Genomic DNA, 25,452 nt, shown 5'->3' with positions numbered 1-25,452 from the left:
TTTAATGAGTCTGTTACGATAATGCACTTCATCGTTCTACTCTTTTCGAAGAAGATTGGGGCTTCCAAAATAGCTGTAGCCTCTCGTGTTAGTATACTGCAGTTGGTTAGTATCGATATGCTATAAGAATTTTCTCTTCAGTAGTAGGCAGCAGCGTGACCATTTGGAGTTTTAGAGGCATCGGTAAAGATTTGCAAATAATTAGGATAGTGGTCTAGAATTTCCATGAATAGAAATTTAATTATTGTGGAATTTGTAGTTGATTTGGGATACTTGGTAAGTATTACGTCAATAGTTAATGGGTGGCTTGTCCATGGGGGATAGTTTGCATTTATATTTAGCGATACATTAAGATGATTCATATCGAAAGTTGTGAGCTTTATTCTTTCTATGAGGGGTGTAGAGTTTTTGGTCTTATTGTTAGGAGGAAGTCCAGGATTACAGATGTGGAAAAATACAGGATGCTGTTTCATGGATGATATATTTGCAATGTAGTTCAAGGATAATTGCTATCGTCTTATATGTAAGGGAGGTTCTCCAGTTAAAACTTGCATACTACTAACCGGACTAGTTTTAAAAGCTCCCAGTGCTAATCTCAAAGCTGTAGATACTGTTTAGTTTTTTTGGAGTTGTTTTACATGCAGCATCGTAACATATGCGACCATAGTCGATTTTAGTTCTAATTAGCGATTTGTAAAGCCTAATTAATATTTTATGATCATCACCCCAAATTTTGTTGGATAATATTTTGAGTATATTTAATCTCTTTTGACAGGAAAGCTGTAGTTTATTTATGTGCGAATTCCAATTTAAAGTTCTCTCAAAAGTTAGACCTAGAAAGTTTATTTCTTTTGACTGTTCTAAAGGTAAATTATTTAATGTTAGACTAGTTGTGAGGTGGGTTTTATTTTTATTAAAAATAATGTATCGTGTCTTTTATAAACATATTATTCATACTGTTTTTAGAGTTTTAATATTTTTTTTGTTAAAGTCAAGTAGTTTTTATTAATTAAATTGTGAATATACCCAAACTTTACTATCACCAGACTGATAAAATTAACGACTATAGAAATTGTGTGCCTGACAAATATTCGCGTTAAAGTTCGAGCTTTAAAATCACGAAGCTGTAATATTTCCGCGATATGTAAAACTATATCAGTACTGATAAAACTACTATAAATGCGAAAAGTTAGCAGAAAATAATGGGATAATGTTTATAATGCCAAAGTTCAGCAGTTTGTCCCTGGAGCACATATTTACTGAGTCGTAAAAATATATAAAAACAAAAATACATACAGGAAAATACCTGCTCATGTACTAATTTTTTTATAACTAAAAAAAGCATATCCTTAATAATTGAATAATAAAGAAATATATAAAACAAAATATACATTAACAATAATATACTTAATATACTATGCGTAGTTCGTATCGCTTTAGGATTAAATAATGTGTACTTTTAATAATAGTGTAATTTGGAGGCAGGAAATAAACGGACGTACTACTAGACTTTCTGTTTGGTGTATATTTTTGACTGGCGGCGTGGCGTCATAGGCCCGTCTTTTTTTGAGCACAATGTTGGCCAAGCCTTTACCATTAACGGCGAGTACTGGTGATAACCAACTTCTTGCGGTCTGAATGGGATAATATGAACCACCAATGACATGTAGTTTCAACAGCATGGCGCCATGTGATACGCCGTTTATGCCATATTGGCCATTAAGTCATGGAAAATTTGACATTTCTGATCCCACACACACTTTAACATAGAGGAGGTGCTAAGTGCATTTTAAGCAGCTCCACCTAGCTTTTTTGTGATACTGGGTACACCGTCGCTGTTAATCTAATTTTTTAATCGAGGAAAATGACCACTCTCGTAACGTCGTACCGTAGTACGACGATTTTTCATTGCAAGCTACATAAAAGCGCACAATAATTTGTTTAAACTCTGTAGTTAATTACTGCTTGGTCGTGTAAATCAAATTCACCCATGCATTTATTATATATACTGAAAATATGTGACTGTTGCACATTCTCTCTATTTCTCTTTGGCTACTGATCACCAGCGCTTGACCGTATTAATAGGTTGCAGTTTATCGTAGTTAGGTAACAATTAAGACAGTGTAACCACTCAAGATCCTAAGAGTAAATCGTAAACTTGAGGATATCCTTTAGCACCACAATAAGTGTCAAGTCAAAGGCATAACAATATCCTATGAAACTGCATAGCATTCAGTTTTTATAACCAAAGCCTACTGATTTTCCCTTTATATATTGTTTACTGGAATACCGATCATAAAACTTTATCATGGCCTCGTCAATTGACCAGTTTTCATGTAAAACGCTCCACTGTTAAAATCTTTGATTCAAAAGTGACATTAGTCGCCGTAATTTAGCGATTTGGTCGTGGGTACCCAGATTATCGTTATCTACTAAGTGACTTGACATAGTTTTTTCGACCACATGCACTCCAAGATCTTCATCAAGAGTCCAATAATTATGTTCGCTTGGTAGTTTATGATGGCCGGTTAGGAATAAAATTGCCAAAAAAAGTTTGAGATCAGCTTTTGAAACAAAGAAGTTATGTCTATTTATTTTGTAATGAATACAAATTTGTTTAATGCTTCAAATTGCCAAAAATTTCGTTATTTCGAAATTATCTTGATTTTTTTGGTCCGTTTTGGTTTCAAGTCATTTAACTTTTCAGACAATGGCAAGTTGTCGTCGTTCTCATTTTTTTCTTGATCACTACTCTTTATATGCTGCAACTCGATTTCACCAACTACGTCTATGGGAAATATATTTTCGACACCTTTTAAATCATTTTCGTCCAAGTCCTCTTTATCGGTCTGTGGGTGAGCATCGGGGGGTATAATCACAATGTCTACTTCATGTTCAATAGTTGCTGTACCAACATCTTGTAAAGCTGCATCCAAATGACGATCTTTCTTTCATAAAAACTTGCTAAATATTCTAGTTTCATAACAAACTGAAAGAAAAATAGGTGATGCAAAAATAGCCACATGTATTTTATATAGACGGCTTACGCCTAGTGTCCCCAAACAAGGACACCTAACTTATGTAATCTACAATTTCAGCAAACTCGACAAAATTTGTTGAAAATATAATAATCCATACTTACAACTACACATTTGGGTATAATAAGCATTGCTAACAAATTAAATTTTAATTTTACTTGTCTTGTAGTAAAAGCATGTACCGCTCTTAAAGACACCTTGATTACAAAGTTGTACCTGCTGTTGCGTTGGTCGAACTGATAAACATCAGCGCTATAATTTAAGAAGAAAATAATGTAAACTACCACTCTGTCGTAGTGAACTCTTGATATTTCTCAATAGAAGGCGCTACAGTGAATTTTTTTTGCTGTCCCCAAATGGTCCAGACGTATATAATGGATTAATTTAAAACCTTATATATATATATATATATATATATATATATATATATATATATATATATATATATATATATATATAATATAGGGAAACAGTTTTAAAACTTTATGCTAATTATACACAATGATACTGTATACATTAACAATTAATTAATGCTGAAAAAAATGTAAGGCTAAACTTATTTTTAAAAAGTTGATTTGACTTTCGTGGCTAAAGGAATTATTTTATAAAATAATCACAGGAATAAATTTCGTCTTATCAATACCATTCCTATATGAAAAGTTTAAAATTAGTTTTAAATCAAGAAAATTAAAAAATTGTATTATATTATTATAGCTCTTTTTTTATCTAATTAATCATTATCTTTCTCTTTTTTAATTATCTCTATGCGCAGTTGGTTTAGACTAAATATAATACTCTGTTTATATCCTGTCATATAATATCAATATCAAACACGGACATATATTGGCATTTTTAATTTTATTATCTTTTCTTACTCATAACATCTATCTTACTATTTGATTTAAATCTATTCGTTTTCTAACCATGGTTTCTTGACGTCTACTGTCTTTTGACTTTCGATTCTTCTTTTGTATATACCAGACTTTTTTATTATTAAGACTACCAAATCAAAAGTGCAAGTCGTTATCGACATATTATGTCATATTGCTTATTCTAACTCATCATCTACATCATCGTTCGGGAGTACTTTTTGTACCAAGTTAATCTATTGTTAATATACCAAATTGATACATTCATTATAAAACCTAAATTAAGAAGATACTATTGTTGTATATATAACAGCAACCAAAACCAAAGTGGCAATAAAAAATCGAAGAAACTAACACGCAACACTTTTTAAAAATGTGCCCCGCTTCATAAAATCCAGTACTGTACGGCTAGAGCGTGACTAATCCATTTTTATTTGGTATTAATTGTTCACGCTTCCAGCTAAATCTTTAACCCCCCGATTAACCGTCCCATTTGTTACAATTAATGTCTCGATAAAACCACACATATTATTAAATGTATTATAGGGGATATTATAGCAGCATGCGGTAGATGTATATCAAATTAGAAAATAAAACTTACTTAACACACCTGGGTAATTTGAAGGGATATTTATGCTGATATATGACTAATTATATTTTTATTGATAGGAACACTTGACACCGAGGTGTAGAACGGTTTTGGTTTGTCAGCGGTGGAGCAATAAAAGTACCGAGAAAAGAACTAATAGCTATAAATTTTTGAGCAAAATGAAAATTACTGGGTCTAGTGGGGGCAAAAAATATTTTTATAATAGATTATCTTTAAATTTCATCTCTAAAAACTGTAAAAAAGTCTATTTATCATATAATTTAAGTTTACAGGCCTTAGGGGATATTGTATTATTCATACCAGAGTTTGCGCATTTGTTGCCTGTTTTGGTATCAAAATATCGTTCAATATTTTTATAAGGTGTTGCAGTTTCGTAAATGTATATAAATATTTATAAAATATTAACAGACTTTGTGTTAGTTTTGATTCTCCCCGCATTATTTAGCCAAGATTCAGTGTACAAAAACACAGCGGTTTTAAAAACTAAACATTACAAGACGAGCCATCTGCCATATGACACAGATGTGTGTTTGATACAAGAGACGAGTTCCATATGCCAAATGAGACAGACGTGTTTTTAAGATTAAGGGTAGAGCATCCTACCTTGACACTTTGCTTCGGTCTTATGGGAAAGGCTGTTCCTGGCGTAGGAATGTGATAGTGCTTCGCTGTTGCATGGTAAAGTACATATATACAATATATCATATATACCATAGCTTGTTGCTGCATCATCTCAAGTACTGTTTACTTGGTAGATACATTTCATATTTGTTTGTTTACAATTTTATCTCATTTTGTGACGTGATTAAACATTGTCAATTAGGAACATTTTGCATTTGTTTTGTTTTATTTACTGTATTCTATATTTGTATTTTGTTAACACCGATTGTATTTTATATGTGTTTTTGAATTAATAATTGTATTAATTATTTGTATGCTCCTCGTTATTGGTCGGCAAACTATTGATTTGTTTTTTTTTTTGTAATATTAAGAATATGTCTTTTATCTTCTTATGTATAGTATGTTTGCGGCTATAATAGGTTTTTCTTTTAGTTGTTAAATACTTTGTCGCTTTGTTTGAGCCATCAGTGTTCTATCCCTAAGATGGTTGTCTTTTTGGTGTCGTTTCCTAAACTAATATTTAAGTTTGTAGATATTCTTGTTTAGTTGTAATTGTATGTTTGTTTATGTGTATTTATGTTTGATTTTACTTCTTTTTAAAAGAGAGTTTCATATGGTCCTCTGGATTTCATTTTTTTTTTATTTTAATATAAATACCAAAAGCGAAAGGGAAAAACCAGCGGGATCTAGATTGAATTAGACATTCTTCTTCCTTTCTGATGACCTCAATTGTTATATTATAGAGGTCATCGTATGTGCAGAACGCAACATAATGGTCCTTAGAGCCGGATTTTCTTCTTTGTTTTCTGTTTTTGTGCGTGTTTAGGGTTCTCTGCTAGTAGATACCGTTTTTCCATTTTCTTTTTCAGGTTTAGTTACTTTTTCCTTGCGGTAGGAGCCTTGTCGTTTATGATAACTAGTTAATATGTCGTTGTTTATGATTTCCTTATGGTAGGAAGCTTACCAATTATGATAACCAATTTATGTGTCTTGCTCACGGGTTCCTTATGGTAGGAGCCTAGTCGGTTGTGCTAACTATTTGTTGGGGTATTTCGTTTATCTGAAAAGTTACCCAGTCTTCTGCTAAAAGACGATACCTAGTCTGCTACCTAGACTATTTCTTTGTCGAGGTTGTCTTATGCTAAAGACCTTATTGCGGTTATCACAACCAAGGTATAGTATACCAAAAGACATTTTCCTTTTTACTTTGTACAAGGTTCATATAGTCGGGTATTTGTTTTATGTAAAAAGATAGATAGTCGTCTGCCGAATTACGATACCGAAATAATAATAATAATAAGTCTACCGAAAGACTATTTCTTCTTTACATTCTTTGTTTAAGGTGCTCTTCTGAGAGAGACCTTCTTTTTGCTGTTGTTATAACCATTTATTATATATTTCCTTTCTACTAAAAGATACCTAGTCTGCCAAAGACTAATTATTTTGACACTGCTTTCTCGAGGTTCTGAAAGAGGTCTTTTTTACGGTTGTTATACCCATTTTACATTAAGGTATATCTTTTATACTAAAAGATATCTAGTCATCTACAGAAAGACGATTTTCTTCTTCACGTTAATTTTTAAGGTGCTCTTTGTACAGAGACCTTTTTACGGTTTTTATAACCCTTTTACATTGAGACTTCTTTTATACTGAAAGATAACTACACTGCGGAAAGACTATTTCTTTTTTATATACCTCCTTTATTCAAGGTACTCTTATGTACTTTTTTCAGGTTTTTATACCTATTTCTTGCTTATTTTTTTCATAGAGCTTACAGTGGATTATTTCTTTTGTCCAAGCATATACTCAGTCTGCCAAAAGACAATATTACTTTTACTTGTTCAGGGTTTTCTTATGCTAGAGACCTTTTTGCGGTTAGTATAACCATTTAGACTGGGGTATTTATTTTGTGAAAAAAGATACCCAGTCTGTAGAGACATTTTTCGTTAGTGTTTGTGAGGGCGGAAAATTATATACGGTTATTGCAACCATTTTTTTTGTTTACTTTTTCCCGATCGTGGGGACATTAGTAACAGATTGTAATCGTTTTATGTTGGGATATTTCTTTCCCTTGATAGGATACCCCGTCTGTGAAGACAGTTCTTTTTGTATTGTTTTGATTTGTTTGTGGTTGTCTTATTGTAGATTTACAATTACTTTTACTCATTCGCAATGTTTCTCTTCTTTGTCTTGTACGTATTATATATTTGCTGCAATGCTTTTGTACAAACAATGGACCCCCTTAAATTCAAGAGACAGTCTGCAAAGAATGCAATTATTCGTTATTGTAATTGAATTGCAGATAATGTTTTATTGGACAATATTGATTATATTTTGAAAGTTCTTTGTGAGTATTTACATGATGAGTATGATAAATATGAATGCGCACAGGATGCAATTATAGTTGTAACTTTGAGAACTGTGATGTAATGGATGAATTTTTTGTTTTTATTTAATTCGCTTTCAAAAACGCTTTGGTATAAGCAACATAAACTTCTTTTTATAATTGTGGAAAAGAAAATATGAATTCGGGGGTTTTTAAAATACTACATGTTTGCTATCTATTGCCCTCACAGTTAGGATAGTTCCATTTTGTACGGAATCCTTCTATTTTTCGCCACTGTTCCAAAGTCGGGGTAGGCATAACTAACAGTGCAAGAGTATTCCATATTTTTTGACATGTATCATAAATTATTTCTCTTACTGTTGTTTGTCCTAATATATAACTAAAACTAAGTGTAGAAATTGAGTCGCCATAACCCAAAAATCTACAAATAGGAAAATTTATTAATTGGCAATAAAGAATAATAATTACAGAATCTTCCAATGATATCCTATAAATCTGAGAATGTAGGTATATAGTATAGATATAAAATTAATTAATGTAGACTTTTTACTAAATTAGGATACTTGCTTTAGAGTAACCGCTAGCCTTCCTTCAGGAGATATTGATTTTCGAAAGTTTGTATCCTGCTGTCTAAGGGGTAGTAGCTCGACCAGTTCATACAATTTAACACTAAATATTCGAAAATATTTGAAGAACTTTTCGTCATCTTTGAGTAGGTCGGGAAACAAATGATAATACTGCCCATAAGTTTCTCGTTTTAAATTAATGTTATTAATCCAATATCTTGGTTTCGGTTTTTGTATTTGATTACAAGATAATGCAATCATAACATCTTCTCCAGACTCTGATGAACTAGAATTCATTTTTAAAATAATTTAAGTCTGTATCCAACGATTGCCGATACGAAACTGCTGCCGGTGCCGAGGTAACCTAGTCAGTGCGTGGTGAGTGCGTGGTACACTTTGCCGATCTGATCGTACCGTTCCGAACCGACCGGTAAGAGCCGATCTAATGCGCGCCCTCCTTTATACTTTCTTTAAACTATTTATAGGTCTATAAATCAAAGATTGATATGCGACATGAATTGTTGGTCATAAACAAAAATGATACAGGGAAACTCTAAAACTTCTCTTAACCAAAATTATATACTCTTATGTTAAAAACAATCATTTTTTAATAAACACTTTAGTTTGATCGTAGTGTTGTTTAAAGTCGTATTGACAAATTTTATTAATTTTGCAGATTTACTCAGGTTTTACATCTTTTTTTTTAATTATTGTATCGTAAGTCTTTTTAAATTACAATAGTATTAGGACGGAAAACCTACAAGAGAAGTAGATAAATATAAATACCAAACTAGGCATAGAATTGAAACATAAATTGCACAGAGAAATAATAAAACTCGACAAGCGAAATTTTCTATAAAATGTGTAGAGCACACGACACACGATCCACCCGCTGTTTATGTTTATGGGCCTATACAGTCTCCATGCTGAATATTGCACAACCGCATAATGTTATTGTATTGTCGTACGTCTTGCGAGAAAATCGGGCGGGTTTCGCTATATTCATTCGATAAATTACATACACCCCCGAACTATTCGTCGTAATTTTACCCCAGATATATTTTAGTGTCGCATGCCTAGGCTAACCGCACGCCTATTGCTAAAACTGTTGGAGCACAAACCTCGAACACAATTCAGGAAACAATTTCGGAAAATAAAAAACACTGATATGAACGTTGATGGTACATGTTTCAAAAAGTCATCGATAGCAACATGAGTCTGGTCAGTTAATTTGTCGTTTTTAGAAATAGCTTTTATGACATTTGCAGTGTACTAATTGGTTAAAAAACGATGTACGACAACATTTTTTTTAATATCTTTTAAACAGTTGTAAAATTAAGAATTTCAAATATATATGTATACATATATATATATATATATATATATATATATATATATATATATATATATATATATATATATATATATAGATATAGATATAGATATATATATATATATACATATATATATATATATATATATATATATATATATATATATATATATATATATATATTGTTATGTTTCTTCTTTCCCAACCAAAGAAAAATAAATAAAAAAATCCATCGAAATAAAATTTTAAGATATCAATATAAACAAATTGTATATAGTAATTTAAGATAAGATTTAGTGTAGATAAGAATAGAAATTTGTTTGGCAAACGACCTTTTTCCGTTTCAAACAAAATTATCAAAAAACCTTTGTTTAGAATTAGAAGACATTTTACCTGTAAGTTAATCTTTTCATTGTTTGTATAATCGAGTATTAAATGACCATATTCTAATCTTTTGAAATATGTATAAACTGTGTATACTATAAATTCAATAGGATTGTCAGGGCAGACATTTTGTAGTTCGTTAACACTCAGTGGTAAGCGGCTATATATTTATTTCTTTATTAGCACACAAAACCACTTCTCAATTATCATTTTTGACGGTTACATATGTTGGAAGTCCGAACTAGAGAAGGTACACTCGCCTTGTTGCGAAATTTATTATTTAGTACCGCTTGCAGCTTATCCGTGCCATTAAGGTATACCCTAAATGCCAATAGAGAGGCAGGCGGACACCGTTATTTCTTTTCGAAAGTAATATTCTTAATGCAATACGGCAACATTGTGAAAACTCACCCACAAATAACCATTAAATCTGGTGGGTGGTAGTATTTCATGAGCGTACCGTCGGGTAACATCATGGCATCAAAACCAACGTGCAGTACATCTGTTAATAAACAAAATAAAAAAAGGTGGTTATCTGTGAGAGAAAAGCAAATGATAAAATCGGTTTATGAGGGATTGCGTAGAAGATATCCAGATATGCTTATAGAGGACGTCGCGGCATTGTCTGGAGATTTAACGAAAGTATCGGCTCGTACGGTTTTCCGAATAATTCAAGGTAACAAACCTATCCAAAAACCAATCCATAAAGGACGCGCAAAAATTGTATTGGACGATAGTACGAAAAGTATAATCCGAAGAAAAGTTCATGGATTTTATTTTAGGAACGAACTGCCCACGTTAAAGGCTATTCAACGAGAAGTTAATGCAGACGCATATGATACTTTAAATAAAATATCCATGAGAGTATTACAAAGAACTTTACATGAAATGGACTTTCGGTATATGAAGAGAAATCGGAAAAGTTTGTTGATCGAGAGAGATGAATTAGTGATATGGCGGAGAAAATTTTTGCAAAAAATTCGTGATTTTAGACGGCTTGTTAAAAAAATTTATTATACGGACGAAACGTGGTTGAATGAGGGAATGAGGGAAATCCAAAGTATGGCAAGACTTGAATATTAACAGTGCGCGACAGGCTTTCATTGAGGGACTTTCAACCGGCTTAAAAGCACCCTCGGGCAAAGGAAGACGTCTCATTATAACGCACATTGGAAGTGATTCAGGTTTTTTACAAGATGGTTTAAATGTGTTTACCTCAATCAAAACGGGCGATTATCATGAGAATATGAATTCGGATGTGTTTGAAAAGTGGTTTTCGTCTATACTGACTCTTGTAGATCCTGGTTCTGTAATTATAATGGACAATGCACCTTATCACAGCCGTCGTATGGAAAAAATACCGACTTCTGCATCTCGAAAAGCAGATATAATAGATTGGTTAAGAAGTAAAAATATAGATTTTGATGAATCCATGATAAAGGTTCAATTACTTGATATAGTGCGCGAACATACGAGTTCATACATCAGATTTGCAGTAGACGAAATGGCACGCGACCATGTCATCACCGTATTAAGAACTCCACCGTATCATTGTGAATGGAATCCTATCGAGCTAATATGGGCACAAATAAAAAATGAGGTAGCGCAAAAGAATAGGTACAACCTTTAAATTAAAAGATGTCAAATTATTATTAGACCAAGCCATACAAAATATAACCGCTTCCAACTGGCAGTCATGCATTAAACATACACAGAAAGAAAAAGATAAAATGTGGGACGTAGACACGCGTGTTGATGTTCTTATCGAGCCCATTATCATTACTTCAGGAGAAGATAGTAGTGATAGTGAATTAACAACAGGAAGTGATTCAGAATAAAAATATTTCTTTAAAATAATAACTAATAGGTACAGTTCTAGAGATTTTTTGTTGTTACATTCGGAGACTACCTGTGAGATCTTTCGTCCTACCTGGTTATAATTTTCCAAGTAGATATGTACCTAATAACTATATTATTATTATTATGGCAAGTTTGGTTTTCACAATTGTAGTGTACATTAGGTTGCTAGGTCTAGAATTATTATTTTCTGTAAAGAAGTTGGTATTTATATGTGAATATGAATTTTATTTAAAAAAAAATATTGTACATTCTACCGATCTCAAAGCGACTAAGTTATTTCGAAACTATTACCTATTTACAAATTCATTCACATTTAGTTAAAACTCTCATCTAGAAATTGATTGTAAATAAAAGTTCAAAAGAAAAAACAAGGTTGTTTCGGGAATTCTATTATTTCCATTTTAATCGTATTTAATTGGAAATTTTCAGGTATTATATTTTTGTTCTTGGAAATTGCTCAATTTGAATGCTACGTCGTGTTTAGTTTAAAACGCATATTATGACTAACGAGGGTTTTTCAAAAGGTTAATCTGACAATTCATCTACAATTTGATGTCTTAACGGTGGAAAATTTTATAAAGAGCAGTGGAAGATATTCTATTGGGGAAATGCAAGGCGATACAATAGTTATTAGTTATTCTTACGTTTACTACTAAAAGTTTCGTTTATATTTTTAAGTTATTTTCTTTCTTGTTTGTTATGAATTTAAGATATTTATAAATGATAGGTTTTGTTTACTACAAATTATTACGAACCAGAACTATATTCGTGACATTTCATTATTATAATGGAGAACGTTTTGGATTTAAAATATAATATAATTTAGCACCTCGACACCGTAAGGTACAAAAGTACACAATTAATTGTTAAGACGTAATATTTTGAATATAATAATTTTACATAACATTTTAACAAAATATATTTAACATAAATTAACAATTTTACCGTGCACGCAAAAATATTTTTATGCCCAAGTTTCCTATTATTTTCCTTATTTTAAAAATATACACGCCACCATTGAACTACACGCGTCTCTCATCTCGGACCCCTCGAGGATCTATCATTTCTAAGCGATAACCTGACAATCCTAGTGAATTTCGACTATAGTGACAAAACCAATTTTAAAGTAAGCTATTTAGTTTTTCTCTGAAACCGAGATTAGGCTTTTCCAAAATCATGGTAAACACAATTTGAGCTGTTGATTGGACGGTCGTTTTTAAATGGGAATTTGTGAGCCGATCATGAGAACCGGAGAAGTCAGTTATAATTTGGTCATCGAAGGAAACAGTCGTTTTTCTCAAGATAGGGTGTGGTTCGTGAGTTGGATACCGGCATTGTGAAAAGAATTGAATAGTTTTGCAGAAGGAGATAGCAAGTAGATTGAAAGAGGTCCTTGTATCTACCGTTGGCATTTTGTGAAGATTTGTGAAAGTAGTTTTACGGCATCAAGTTGACAAAAGGAGGTCCTTGTGTCATTAATAAGTAGTTTGGAGTACTGAGTTTTGGAGTAGTGAGTTTTTGGAGAAGTGCATCAGGTGTTTTGGTTAGTGTAGCAGGTTTGCAGAGACGTTAGGAAGGAGCCTAGGTGCCAAAAAGGAGAGATCACATCGTTGAGGAGACGGGATTTTTCTGGGTATGTTCCAACATACAACTCAATAAGAAAATAAGCTGTAAGTGTTTTGTACAATTGAATTTTATATCTGTGAAGGATCGGTTTGACATCATGGTCATTAGCATTCAAATTTAAGAACTGAGGTTTTGTTAGGCTAATCAAAAGTTTAAAGTTTTGTTGTTTCTTGTTCCAAGTAAAGAAAAATTTAAGTAAAATTGGTTTTCACTTAATATAAATGTATGTAGATTTAACATCTTATTATTATAAAAATTTGATTTATTTTCTTGTATGCTGATTGATAAAACAACGACAGAATTTGATAATTGTTTTATTCGTTCATATAAAATAAAGAAACGTAAATTTTTGTAATATAATATTTTTTTTATTCTTATCCTTTCTTCTCTATCCCGATAAAAGACAACTAGAAAATCTTTGAATCCATCGAACACAGGTAATATAAGAAGTTTATTTTACTTTTGATATCAAATAAGTTATATTTTTTTATTGGCTCAATAAACTAATATTAAAGTCAAAATAAACAATCATAACAATATATATTATAGGTATATATATATATATATATATATATATATATATATATATATATATATATATATATATATATATATATATATATATATCTATTTACATGAGTAATTTTGACTGGAAATCTGAAATTATCAACTAAATGATTAATGACTCATAATAGAATTCAAGACATTTTATTTATTTATTTATTTATGCCTAAACCGCAAAGGATCATTGGCGTAGAACAATTTAAAGTGTTATAATTTATTTAGACAGTTTGATATTCTTTTTATGTAGACATGGCTTTATCTATTTTTCAATGAGCCTCCAATAAGTTGCCGTTCCATTGTTTTCATACTGATCGCCTTCCTATTGGGTAACCGTCTCTTGCCGTTTTTATTTTATTTGTTGTTATTTGACTTATACGTTCCATTCTACTCTTCTATTTATGAATCAGTGCTTGATTTTCTCCACCCTGCATCTATGCCGTATATCTGTTTCTAACATCCTTTTTGTCTTGTCTGTGTCAGGTCGTGTTTCTGATGTATATGTAATTATTGGTCTAGTGACTGTTTTGTTAATTCTGTGTTTCATTTCTTTCCCGATATTTTTATTTCTCCATATTGTTTCAGGCAATCTGCGGCACTGTATGCTCTATTCACTTAATCTTCTATTTCTGTTTCGAGCTTTCCGTAGCTAGATAATGTAATGCCTAGATATTTTAACCTTATCAGTTTATCTAAACTTCTAGCTCCAATTTACATCATCATCATCATTCTGGCTTTACAACACTGCATGGGTCCTAGCCTTCTAAAGAATTTCTCTTCAGCCGTCCCTATCCATCGTCTTTCTCCGCCATGTACGTATTCCCATATTTCTTATATGTTCATCGATGTTATCAAGGAACCTTGTTCTGGGTCTTCCTCTTTTTCCTCTTTGGTCTTTGACCAATGGATCTATCAAGGAGCATTTTTCTAGCTGAATCATTTTGTTCCATCCGCATTACATGTCCTATCCACCTCAGACGTCCTATCGTAATATGTTTTACGATATCAGGTTTCTGGTATATTCCATAAAGTTCGAAGTTATATCGTCTTCTCCACACTCCATTGCCATTCACTGCTCCATAGATTCGCCTTAGTACTTTTCTTTCGAAACATCCTAACATGTTTTCATTATTTTTTGTTAGACTTCAGGTCTCTGAACCATATATTAGGACTGGGCGTATTGCGTATTATTGGTTTGTAGAGTTTTATTTTTATATTTCTCGATATAATTGTCGATTTAAGGAGGAGATTAAGCCCAAAATAGCATTTGTTGGCCATGCAAATTCTGCGGTTTATCTCTGCGGTAATATTATTTTCAGTGTTAAGGAGCGCTCCCAGGTATACAAATTCGTTCCCTGGTTCGATGACGTCGTTTTCTATAACAAGTGGTCGTAGAATTTGTGGTTGCGTGCTTATTTTCATATACTTCGTTTTGTTGGTGTTTATTATTCAACCCATTTTTGTAGCTGATTCTTTTAATGCTACATACGCCTCTCGTACAGCGTTTCCGTTCTCTCAACAATATTGATATCATCAGCATAGGCCAGGTTTTGCACTGATTTATTATCTATTGAACCAGTGGTTGTGATTTGTGACATACGTATTACTTTTTTCAGGGCCATATTTCAGTATACAGGAGAGAGGGTTTCTCTGGCGCAGCCCAATATTTGTTTTAAAATGTTTAAATAGTTCCCCTTGAATTCGTACTCTACATTCAACTTGTTCAAGAGTTAGTTTTGTTAAATTTACGAACTGATTTGGTATTCCTAACTATTTCATTGCTTTGAACATTTCTCTTCTATTCACAAAGTATGGGCTGCTTTGTAGTCTATAAATATGTGATGAGTACCAATGTCATATTCCAGGGTTTTTTTTTCAAAATTTGTTTCAGGGTTGCAATCTGATGAAATGTAGATTTACCACCTCTGAAACCAGCCTGGTGTTTTCCTACTATCCGTTCTGCATATGGTGCCATACGGTGACATAGTACTGTGGAAAATATTTTATACGCTGCGTTTAGAAGCGTAATTCCTCTGTGGTTAGAGCATTTAAAGAAATCTCCTTTTTTGTGTATGGTGCCAAGTATTCCAATATTCCGATCATTGGGGAGGGTTTTCTGTGTCCATATTTCTTTTATAAACTGCTGTAATGCCATAATGGTATCTTGGCCACCTTCTTTATATAGTTCAGCTGGGAGATTATCTATTCCGGGTGATTTGTTTCTGGCTAGTTTTTTAACTGCATCCTTAACTTCAAGAATCGTAGGTGGTTCCTCTTTCTTATTTCTGGTACCCGTACCTCATCTTTTTCGTCTTCTAGGTTTTCTTCTTCTTCCTCCACATTAAGTGCCTGGTTAAAGTATTCCACCCGTCCACTCAATACATCTTTTCTGGTTGTTAATAAGTCGCCATTCTGACTTCTGCATTGTCTTGTGGTTGCCTTGAATTCTTTTCTGTTGATGTTAACTTTCTTATAGAATGCTCTGAATTCTTTCTCTCTGTTAAGGTTTTCTATATGTTTAAGTTCTGTATTTAGGTGGTTTCGATTTTTTTCTTTTGTGATATTTCTTTTCTTTGTCTGGTAATTCTCTACAGTTGTTCTAGTTCGTCGGGTAAGCATGTTTATGTAGGCTTTATTTTTTTCTTTTGTTGCATTCTTGCATTCATCGTCAAACCAATTATTTTTACTGGCACAAATTTCTGTTCCTATTTTATCTTTCCCTGCTGCTTCAATGTCTTACTTTATTCTGGTTTAGTAGGAGTCTATATCTGTATGGCCTTCTTCATTTACACTTTGATTTCTTAGTGTGTTGGTGATGTTTTGCGAGTACCGTTCTGCAATTGTCGCATCTCTCAGCTTTTGCACATTTCTTTTTTTTGTATCCATTTTATTTTCTTTACTGGTGTTTGAAATTCTAGCCCTCAATCTTGAGATCACTAGACAATGATCTGAGTCTATGTTTGCGCCTCTACAATAATGCTCCAATTTACATCAGTTTTCTGATATAACCATGCATTTTGTCTTTTTGAAAAAATTAACATGTTAAATTTTCTAGCGGTTATATTAAATTGGTGCAGCATGTTGTAAATCATCTTTACTTCGAGAGAGTAGTATTGCGTCTTTTACATAGCAGATTATTCTAAGTTGTTTTTCTCCCGTTTGGTATCCTTTGTTAGTTTTTACTTTTTTTTATTTCATCCATAATCAGGTTGAACAATAGAGGTCTCAGGGAATCTCCCTGTCTTATCGTATTGTTAACTTCAATAGCGTCAGTTAGTACTTCTTTTCCTTTTACTTTTATTGTGTTGTTTTGGTAGGTATTTTTGATTGTTTTGGTTTTTCCTAGAGGGATCTCTCTTGCGTAAAGTAAGTGGAATATAGGTATTATCACAAATTTTTCATATTAGTTCCGTCACATAATATTGCTTGTAATGTATCTTGTAATTTATATTGAAGTCATTCCATGCAATATAAAGGACAATCCAGTAATATATGACGAACACTGAGCACAATATCACATACACTGTGGTTTTAATTTACTCTCCGTCTGATGTTTACGGATGATGGCGGTGTGGCCTATTCTCAAACGAGATATAATGGTTTGATGTATGTTTTACTTCTCTCTGTAAATCTAGTATATATGTTGATTGATTGCACTTATCATTGTAGTACGTACTTGAATATATGTTTTACGTCTAGAGGTGGAATGCATTTCCGGTTTCTACAGCTTCCGGACTGGAAACTGCTAGTTTTGCTAAGGAATCTACTTCTTCGTTATCAGCAATTCCGATAAGTGAAGGAATCCATGCAAAGTCGGGATTTATGTTTATAGTTTGCAGTTGGTTTAATGCTAAATTAATAAGTAGTAGACTTAAATGGCGAAGACATAAGTTTTAAGCCAGTTACAGAACTTAGGGAATCCGTAATATTGTTACGGGTTTTAATAACATTTTCTACCATATAATTTATTGCATTGAGAAGAGCCGTTAACTCTTCTCTTCTCAATGAATGTTAATTTGGGGAGTTTAATTAATATTTTTTTATTAAACATAAATGATGCTCTTATTTACTGTATAGTTTTAGAGGCATGCATCGGTATATGTAACATTATGGTTTCTGTATGTCTTGAGTGCTTGGAGGACATATTGATATATTGCTTTGGGATGCTCGTGACATGTTAAGCCAACAAAGTTTTACAACACATATTTGTTACCAGATGAAATCTTTAATTATACGTCTAATCTAAGATCACCATTCAGTCAGTTTTCCTACAAATACTACAAGTTAATCTGAATTCTTCTTTACGTGCCGTCTCTTCTCAGAAGGTTGGAAACCATCAATTCGATTCAAATCTTCAATGCCGCTGCTCTGAACAGTTATTAATATTTAAATGGGAATAAGCCACAATCAAAGGTTAAAGTACGTTTATTGACGTTTCAATTTCCACTTCGAAAATCGTTCTCCGAAATTTCTGAAGTGGAAATTGAAACGTTAATAAACGTACTTTAACCTTTGATTGTGGCTTATTCCCATTTAAATAATAAGTACTTTAAAATACCACAAGAAAACAACTTAAGAACAATATCTGAATAGTTCTATAGACTTGCAGTTAAACCACATACTTAACCAGGAAATGGGAAATTAGACAGTGTTACCAACTGGTTAGCAACATCTTGAAAACTTTGCACTGAGATGCAGACGTCATTGGTGTATTGTAGATCGCTTTGGCGTATGGTTAACGTCTATTATATGCCTCTTGTGTCGGAGTCTAATTTAAAAAGAACGTAGTCTATAGCTATATTTGAAAGATACGGAGAAAGCGTTCATTCCTGTTTCACAGAAGGAGGAATGTCAAATCCCTGAGGGATGAGGATGTGTTTCATTCGACAGATTTTTCCATTATTACCCTCACAGTAGTGATATGGTCTATGCAGTAAGATTCTGGTCTAAAGACGGCTTGATTGCTATTTTAATCTTGATCTTTTAAGTCTGATAGTACTAAGAATTTTATCTATATTGACAAGCAATAATTATTAGTTAAAAACCATATTTATTATCCAACTATAACACTCAAAAACTTAACTATAAGCGTAAGGTAAACAAGTTATTTACGAAATTAGAATTCTATCAAAACAATAAAAGATATATGTATAACATTGTAAATCGTAAAATTGGGATGAATAAAACAGTTGTAATGAGTGAAGTAAAGGTAAATCCATAATAAATATCCACTTTCGGTGCGTCTTTTTGTTAACGTTTTTTATACCTGTTCTTTAATCAATCGACTGAAATCGTCTAAACATGACGCACTGCTGCTATTTTATATTAAATATATACTTTAATGCCATACCAATTTTTACATCTATAAAATAATTCCCAAGCTCTACCATCGATGCACCGTTGTTTAATAATCGTTTTTGTTGATTTGAAAAGGTCTGATGAATCTACATAGTACAGGCATATTTGAATTAATATTTAAAATATATTATAGACAAGAAGAAAAGCTCGGTTTCGTTTGGAAAAATATTCCCATCAGATTTTTTTTTCTTAAACAAATGAGATACCCCAAAATACGGTTCAAGAAGTTTCCCAAGCAAAAAGTTGTTGAAATTTTTTTAAACAAATTTGTTTTAAACAAATTGTAGCAATCAATATTTTGGCCCGGACAAATTTGTTTTGAATATTTTGGATATTTCTGAATAGGACTCTTATAATTTTTCTGCAAACTTGATGTTTTTCGAGTTATAAACAATTGAAAACTAAAAAAACGCAAAAAGGCGATTTCAAAAACACAAGTAAAAAATATTATTTTTGAATTTATCAATGATCTAAATTCAAGTTCAAACCTTGTTTTATCATTTTTATGGGAATATTTTTCTAAACGAACTTGAGCTTTTAGCTTTGTCTATTATAGATTACAGTGGTAAACAAAAATCAACTTCAATTTAATTTTACTACCCAAAACGACCGGTTTCGCTTTCTAAAATTTACAAAGCATCATCAGGTCAGTGGTACAAAGTAAATTAAATGCTGAAATTATAAAAAGCCCATATTAGGGTGCTGTCTTATAAAGATATAGATCAAAAAAGTTATAGTAATTATGCCAATATTACATGTCTGTATTTATTAATATGCATAAAATTGATTTAGAAGACAAAGTAACAACCGACAAATTGGTAAGAGATAATCTATTGAATTTTAATTCTATTGATTTTTTCCATTATTACCCTCACCGTAGTGATATGGTCTATGCAGTAAGATTCTGGTTTAAAGCCTGCTTGATTGCTATCTTAATCTTGATCTTTTTAGTCTGATAGTCTTAAGAATTATATCTATATTGACAAGCAATAATTATTAGCTATAAACCATATTTATTATCCAACTGTAACATTCAAAAACTTAACTACATCCGTAAGGTAAACAAGCTATTCACGAAATCAGAATTTTATCAAAACAAGAAAAGATATTACAATTCAATAGATTATCTCTTACCAATTTGTGAGTTGTTACTTTGTCTGCTAAATCAATTTTATGCATATTAATAAACACAGACATGTAATATTGGCATAATTACTATAACTTTTTTGATCTATATCTTTATAAGACAGCACCCTAATACAGGCTTTTTATGTATACCGTTTGACCTGAAGATGCTTTGCAAATTTTAGAAAGCGAAACCGGTCGTTTGGGTAGTAAAATTAAATTGATTGTGAATAAGTCTAATTTATTTCTTTTGCCTATTTAAAATGGACTCACACAGGCAACACATTCATGATTTTTTAAAAATCAACTTCTTTGTGACATGGATAGAACGTGGTGTTAGTTATGTACAATATCATCAGAAAGCCGGAAATAAACTTGAATTTTGTCTATCACCTACGCTTTATTTGCTACGAAGAATTTTTCATTGTAGAGGAATATATTAATTCTAGTATGTTTTTCGAGGTTCGCTTGCCTTAAAATATTATGACAGAAGTTTTACGGCGATAGTCATACTCTGGAACATCACATATTAATGTCACAGAAGTAATCTGCCAGCAGACTATGAGTTCATTAATCTTGGTAACGTTTTTCCATGTCTACTATGTCTTTCTGGAACCGTTCTCGATGTTCATTACTTAAGCACCTATATTTTCTAAAAAGAAATTCAGAAGAACATTCAGGAGGTAAATTTTTAGAGACCTATTATATCCTATATTTCCATAGGTAGAAAGTAATTAAGTGACAAGATCTTTGTAATTATCAGCTTTTACATTGCGAAGAAAATTGGATACAACTATTTTAAGAGTTTTCTTATAAATTATTAAATTTAGCCTATGAAATCAGATGGGGTTTTGAGGAACATTCTGGTTCTTGTCTATTTCCTATTTAAATAATTGTATATCACCAGATGGAACCTTGAAACTTTTAAGTTCTTCTTTGTCCATACTTAAAGTCTTTGGCGGTTTTGGATCGAAATATTTTTGTTATGTTCGACGGGACGGACTGGCTGATCGCAAATAGATATACTACACAGTATTCTTGGATTTCGGTCCTATGCTCTGAATCTTCGTGAGACCAAAGTAATAATCTATAACAGAGGTTCCGAACCAGTGTGCCTCAGTACATTGGTGTGCCCTGAAGCCCTGTAGGTGTGCCACGAAATTTTTCCGTCTTTTTTACTAGTATTTACTTTTTACTAGTGATAATAACTTTTACCGACTATTTTTCGTTGAATAAAACTTCTGTCCTGCGCTTGTCTGTTATTTTAATAGTTCAACACTCGACCAACATAATACGGTAGCAGCAGTATCGTATGCAGACGTGCGTTAGTTCAACATATTACCGCCTGTGGCGATAGCGTTTAAAGACATTCACATCTAGATGGTTACCATCGATTAAACATCGGAACCATACCATCTATGGCAATACAACATCGAACCTAAACATCGATCTTCTCCAACACTATTGTTGACCTTGAAGTCGATTCAACAGACGACAGAAATAAAATTATGTCAAAATATTATTATTTATATAATATCAAAATTTCTGGGACCTGATCTCACAAAAACAAATAAAATGGTTTATTTATTCCTTTGTTGGTTCCTTTATTAAAATTTCTTTAAATACTAAATTTGTCCTAAATTTGTCTAATAGAGGGTTATTATCGCAGGTTAGGCAACTTTTGTTGCACACTTCACTGTTGATCGCTACTGTTGATCGTAAAACTTTGCACGATGTAGTCAAAGTTAGGCTACTGCTCGCTTTTAAAATGAATCGATTTCTAATTAGGAGTGAATTACCTAGTACTAGTGCAAGTACTAGTGCAATGAACATCTGACTGATGATGAAAACATTTCAGAGAGTACGTTTTTGCGATTTGAAAATTAGTTGCTTACATATATAACAAAAACTGATATATATATATATATATATATATATATATATATATATATATATATATATATATTGTTATGATGTATTGCTTGTGAATGATGTTTTAATGAGCAATGAGTTAATAATATATATATATTATAATTGTCCAATCTCGTTAGATCCGTAAAAGACCAAATCCCCAATGAAGACCATGGTGTCTACGAGATACCTTGTTCCAGTTGCCCACGTACATACGTAGGACAGACAAACCGACGAATCCATAACCGTATTTACGAACATTCTCTATCAGTCAAACATTCCGATACCACTTCAGCCCTAGCCCAACATCATATTCAGACAGGCCACAAAATAGATTTCGAAAAAGCAAAAACCATCGCTCCCATCCGCTCATTAAAAGCGAGAATCATTCGTGAAGCTATCGAAATCGAAAAACGGCCTCACAGCTTGAACACGCGCGATGACGCGAAACGATTGCCGGCAACATGGCGACCCCTTCTTCAGCGACCTCCCGCCCACACCGCTCAGGCCACGTCAGTTCACACCACGTCAGCGCATACCGTTCCCGCGCATACAGCGAGTATAAAAGCAGCCACACAGGGTAAGACCGGTTGTCACTCGACACTGGGGAGTAGGCAGATTGAGACCTCAGTGCCGAGAGACAGTTCTTGCAATATAGAACACGATACTGGTACGTCTCGAGTGAGGGGAGTAGGCAGATTGAGACCCCGAACTCGAACCGAACCGTATCCCTCTTGATAATGGCTCCAAAATGGGTGCCGAAACGTCGAGTTTTAAATTATCAACGCGGTTCTTCCCGAGAACTCAGTAATTTTCATTTATCTGACCGCGGAAACTTATCCGAACATTTTATTCGCCTCTACGGGGAGGAATTTTTCATTCTTACCAAATCTTTTTCTAATCTTCTAACACGCAAATACCGTCTTCTCTGTGATCTTGCTTTTCTTAAATCATGTCGTGACCATCAAGTCATTCCAAAATCTTTACAAGTTAAACATCACACCAAATCTTCATCAATTTCCAAAATTCTTAGAGCCACTGGTTTTTCGCTTCTTAGAAATTCAATTCATTCTACCCGACGCAACTTAGATACAACAAATTCCCAACTTCTTAAAACCTACAATGACATCCACTCTTTCAATATCCATCCATTATTATGGGACACTTTCGATCGTCTTTCTCACCAAAAAGCCCAACACATTTCTGACAACAAAACCCAAACCCAGAAACGCAAACTGGACCAACTTATCTCTCAGCAAAATCCACCGCCCGTTTCAAATCAACAACCTTCTACTGTTGTCCACAATTTCTCAGATATTCACATATCCGATTCAGCTACCAAAGCTCTGTCAAAAGGCTTCAATTTCTCTGTCACTCCTCTTTCCATTCCAACTGAGAAAATTATTTGTCAAACTGAAGAAGCTATTTCCCATCTTCCTTCCGACCAAGCCGAAGTTGCCAGACAAGATGTCGCCAGAATTCTCCGTACTTCCAAACCCCCACCTTCAAATATCAGTCTTTCAGAAAGACGTGCCCTCAAAGAACTTTACAACAACCCTGACATCGTCATCCTTCCGGCCGACAAAGGTAATGCCACCGTCATTCTCAACTCTTCTAACTATTTCGACAAAATGTCCGAACTTCTGAATTCCACAGAATACAAACATGTCCCAAATGATCCAACCACATATCTAGAAAAAACGACCAAATCCATTATAAACAAGTCTACTCTATCCCCAGACCTCAAAAAATCTCTTATACCCAGAGAAAAATCATCCCGAATTCCAAAGATATACGGCCTTCCAAAAATCCATAAGCCCAATGTTCCACTAAGACCCATCGTCAGTGCATACAACTGTCCCACTCAAAAATTGGCAAAACATCTCGCTTCATCCTTACAACCATTAGCCGAAAACGCCTCGTCCTTTGTCAAAAACTCTTTTTATTTCATTGATCTTCTAAAAAACTTTCCTATTTCGCCCTCAGACATACTAGTCAGTTTTGACATTGTGTCTTTATTCACCAACATTCCCATCGATGAAACCATTTCCATCTTGGACTCTAAACATCAAATTCCCCAAGACACATTATCTCTTATAAAACACTGCATGTCTAATACATATTTCACGTTCCAAAATCGTTTCTATCGTCAAATCAAAGGTGCCCCAATGGGATCGCCCCTCTCTCCCGTAATAGCAGATATATACATGGAACATTTCGAAACAGTAGCCTTGTCCTCGTCAAATCTCAAACCCACCTGCTGGTTACGGTACGTTGATGACACCTTTGTCATTTGGCCCCATGGTAAAGACACATTAGATCTCTTCCTCTCCCACCTGAATGGAATACATCCCAGCATTCAATTCACGATGGAAGTTGAGTCTGAAGCGTCTTTGCCATTCCTTGATGTTCTTATTCAGAAAAATCCACCTCACAGTTTTTCCTATTCCGTGTACCGGCTTCCACTTCCGTGGAAGCCTTGACAGAATGCCGAATTGACTATCGGTATATAAATATAATTAAACATATATACCAAAACGCAACAGCCAGTGTTAGAGTGGGTGATCGTCAAACCCAGAAATTCCCGATACAACGTGGAGTACGCCAGGGGGACACCATATCGCCGAAACTGTTCACTACGCTTTTGGAATATATATGTAAAAGGGCAAAACTGACCGACAAGGGCATAAACATAAACGGAGAAAAGCTTAGCCATCTAAGGTTTGCAGATGATATTGTACTAATAGCTGATAGGATAGATGAGGCCAAAGAACTTTTAAATCAGCTCTACCTTTCCTCGCTAGAAGGGGGATTGAAAATAAATATATCTAAAACCCAGATGATGACAAATCTTGTAGTCAGCGAAGATATATGCGTAGGAACAAGATCCATAGACCAGGTAATGGCCTATAAATACCTAGGTCATGAGATTCGCATAGAAAAAGATAACCAAACCGTTGAGCTTCTCCGTCGTATAAGACTGACTTGGGCAGCCTTCGGCAAGCTGAACCATATTTTCAAATCGTCTGATATACCAATATGCCTTAAAAGAAAAACGTTTAATCAGTGTGTTTTGCCAGTGTTAACTTACGGTGCCGAAACGTTGACCATGACAAGGAGAACAGTTCAAAAGATCCGTGTGTGTCAAAGGGCGATGGAGCGTGCTATGTTGGGCGTTTCACTACGAGACAAGATCCCAAATCGCCAGCTACGACAAAGAACAGGAGTGGCTGATGCAGTAGA

General features: G+C 33.4%; 1 protein-coding gene across 5 annotated transcripts in view; it reads left to right on the top strand.

Moving 5' to 3' along the window:
- Mp (collagen XV/XVIII-type protein multiplexin) overlaps positions 1 to 25,452 on the top strand; it is a 1,493,071-nt gene that overhangs the window by 500,592 nt on the left and 967,027 nt on the right. The gene's annotated exons all lie outside the window — the stretch shown is intronic.

Source organism: Diabrotica undecimpunctata, chromosome 7 (assembly GCF_040954645.1).
Source record: "Diabrotica undecimpunctata isolate CICGRU chromosome 7, icDiaUnde3, whole genome shotgun sequence".
Lineage (NCBI taxonomy): Eukaryota > Metazoa > Arthropoda > Insecta > Coleoptera > Chrysomelidae > Diabrotica > Diabrotica undecimpunctata.
Note: the sequence above shows the minus strand (reverse complement) of the source record. Positions and strands in the feature narration are given on the sequence as shown.